At 36.7% G+C, this 3,605-nt stretch overlaps 1 protein-coding gene across 1 annotated transcript in view; it reads left to right on the top strand.

The window, feature by feature from the left end:
* LOC106871602 (leucine-rich repeat-containing G-protein coupled receptor 4-like) overlaps positions 1–646 on the top strand; it is a 61,891-nt gene extending 61,245 nt beyond the window's left edge. Inside the window, exon 17 of the mRNA XM_052977856.1 lies at positions 495–646. The gene's annotated coding sequence lies outside the window, so the exon portion shown is untranslated. The remainder of the gene's footprint in view (positions 1–494) is intronic.
* Positions 647–3,605: the final 2,959 nt, after the last annotated feature.

Genomic DNA, 3,605 nt, shown 5'->3' with positions numbered 1-3,605 from the left:
TAATTGACAATAGATGTTTGTATTAAATCGTTCGTCATAAATTGTATTTCAAATATATCGTTACCTGTTAAAATGTATGTTAGTAACGACTACATCACATACATTCATACATAAGGACACACACACCCAATACAACAACAACAACGCACATACCTATGTGCGTGAATGCGTGTATATCCTAATTTGTAGCACAGGGACAGCCATGTACCCAACATGGATTAATGACATATGCATTTCTATTCGCGTCAGTAGTTAATAAGTTACTGTTAGAATCTGTCCAAAGTCAAGAAATTATTATCTCACACACATCACATCCAATACATTGATATTCAATTTTGGTAAACGAAAGTCTCTCCAGTCAAGCAGTGCCATAAAACGATGGAATTTAGACTCATAAAATTCGATTCATAGAATTTTCATGTAATGAAATAACGTAGTAGACATTGTTTAAACTGATTATATTGTTTTAATTGCTTTTTAAAATCCAATTTCAGATTAAAGGAACAGAAAGAGATATTTAGTATTAATTGCTCAGTACCAGATGAGGTTACTAAAGATGAAGTTTTGAAACAAATTTTTAAAGCTTTTCAAACATCACAGACATTGCGTAATTTGGGAATACATCAAGATAATATGGAGTTAATCGGGGAGAGTAAGTAGTAGGTTTCTTGCCATTTTATAGCCATCACAATGACCATCATCACCATTGTCATCTACGTCGTTGTCGTCGTCGTCAACAGCATCATCATAAGAAGGTTATACTACTGAGGATACCCATAAATACACAAATACAAACACACACACACACACACAAACACACACGCATACCAACACACATTTTCACCATTCTTCTCAAGTCAATAATGTATTTGTAATTTTATTTATAATGTTCTTTTCCTAATTCCCATTTTTTCTAATTACTCATTTATTTTGATTTATGGCAATTCCTACAGGAGATACTTGTTTTCTACTTATTCTGTGTATGTCTAAGTCTTATGGAGTCAAAGTAGGACAATACTGTGCTGTTAACGCTTGTGAAGGAAGGAACACGCTATTCACAGCTGTCCTCGTCTCTAGAAATGAAAGTGGCCGTTTTTAGTTTCCTAATGATATGTTAATTCATAAGAATTCTAGAGTTCCATTATCTCTTAATAAAGAAGAAAATCTCTTGCCCTCAACCTTTACAGGGTCTTCGAGGATGATGAGACAGTCGACAAGAAGTATCACCAAACTAGAGACATGTTCTAAATAAGAAAATTCAGCTCCAATAATGATATCAAAACTGTCAGGTGGTCGCATGAAACCAAGTGGCGGATTAATCTTTTCAGCTTTGATGGACCTGCAAGGATTTGAAATTATAAAGTTGGAAGTAGAAACACAAAGTATCAAGTTACGTCAATACCGCACCTTGACCGGTAATTTATTAGAGAACTGGAAATTAGGAAAGCCAAATTTGAAATCATGGCTCAGAGAATCAGAACAAATATCACGAAGTAGTTTCGCCTGACGTGCTTTACAACTCTGCCAATTCATTGCCTACAGATTATATGGGATATTTCTGGTTTTAATTGCCAATTAGTAGCAACCACCGCTAGATGTTTGTTCACGTATTTTTTTTCAAACGAGGAATATTTCTAAATATCAATACTTTATTTTGCATAATATTTAGTTATTTCATATAAGGTTTTAAATTTTTGTTGTCTGAATTCATGGCTGTTGTCATCATCAGATGATTGTCTTAAATCATTGTCGAATAATAATGTACCTATTCACTGTTAGTGGAGGCGCAATGGCCCAGTGGTTAGGGCAGCGGTCACGCGGTCATAGCATCGCGGTTTCGATTCCCAGACCGGGCGTTGTGAGTGTTTATTGAGCGAAAACACCTAAAGCTCCACGAGGCTCCGGCAGGGGATGGTGGTGAACCCTGCTGTACTCTTTCACCAAGACTTTCTTTTACTCTTTCTTCCTGTTTCCGTTGTACCTGTAATTCAAAGGGCCGGCCTTGTCACGCTGTGTCAGGCTGAATATCCCCGAGAACTACGTTAAGAGTACACGTGTCTGTGGAGCGCTCAGCCACTTGCACGTTAATTTCACGAGCAGGCTGTTCCGTTGATCGGATCAACTGGAACCCTCGACGTCGTAAGCGACGGAATGCCAACAACAACCTGATATTCACTGTTAAGTGAAGGCGCATGATTTAGTGTTTAGAGCATCGGGTTCAAAAAGATGATATAATGACTTCGATTTTCAGACGGAGCTGTGTGTTAAGTTCTTGAGCAAGACAATTTATTGCACATTGCTTCAGTTCTTTCAGCTTCAGAAATGAATCGCGATGTCACTGGTGCCTTGTTCTATCGGACTTTGGCTTTCTCTTGGAAAATATTTGTGGCGTGGAAAAGGGAGGCTGGTATGCATATCCGAGTGCTGGCCTTCCATAAACAACCTTGCTCGGACGTGTGGTTCAGAGGGTAATTTTCTGTAATTACTTTATTCATTGTTAATACTTCCTGGCAAATTTAAACTCAAATATGTGATTGTTGTTAATATTCGTCATCTCTTTTCTTTAGGAGGTTTGTCTCAGTAACACCGATGAATCACTAGCTCAAGGAGTCATGTTGATGAACCTTATTGTCTGGCGAACAGACATCAAGAGTTAGAAGCAGTCAGAACAGTAAGGGTCTAAGCAAGGACATATCTATTCATACTTGACAAATTCTGCCAGAGTTGCTATCGATGATACGTCATTAAGCATTTATACAAGGCTATGAAACAAGGAAACAGCGCTGTACAGAATCATTTAGAATTTGCAGTAACATTCTGACTTATATCTGAAATGAAGTAGAAGCAGGCTCTGATTGGTTGAAAGATTTATATCTTTCTATGCTTTCATACGCTCAAAAAGCGAAATGTTTGGAAGATGCCCTCATAATCAAAAGTTCATTTGGCAACGTGGTCCAGTAGAGTCCTCAACTAGAGAAACATCGACACTCACAAGACAGTTTACAAGTTCACATATATAATGAACTTCAATTCAAGCGAAACACATCTAAACACTGCCGAATAATGATATATGGTCTTTCGCTATACAACGTTCCGTTCTTTATGAATACATTTTATCACCGATATCAGTTGAATAGTCACTGCAAGCCAATAGCTTTATTTTGACAAGGCATTTCCTTCACATCTAATATTGCTCGACGATGTATAAAAATATAAACCTATACGCATAGATATATGTGTATATAAACGTATATATATATATATGCATATGTTTGTGTTGAACAGAGTATCGGATGTTGTTATACACCATTGGTCACAATGCGCTTCCTCGGCAGCTTTGGAATTGGTGATCCACTTTTGAGTAGATTGATGAATAGTTTATTTAGGTTAAGCCTAATTTACCCTGAAAGGATTACATAATAATTATAAAGTGTGTTTACTTACATTATCCTCTTTTTATACGCCTGTCACAAAATATATGTTAAGAAATCATTATTTATCATCAGCCTAAAATAAGCTAGCATACCCAAACTGTTGTTTACTACTACTACTACTTCTACTACTACTACTACTACTACTACTACTACTACTACTACTACTACTAC

Source organism: Octopus bimaculoides, chromosome 29, assembly GCF_001194135.2.
Source record: "Octopus bimaculoides isolate UCB-OBI-ISO-001 chromosome 29, ASM119413v2, whole genome shotgun sequence".
Taxonomy (NCBI): Eukaryota; Metazoa; Mollusca; class Cephalopoda; order Octopoda; family Octopodidae; genus Octopus; species Octopus bimaculoides.
Note: the sequence above shows the minus strand (reverse complement) of the source record. Positions and strands in the feature narration are given on the sequence as shown.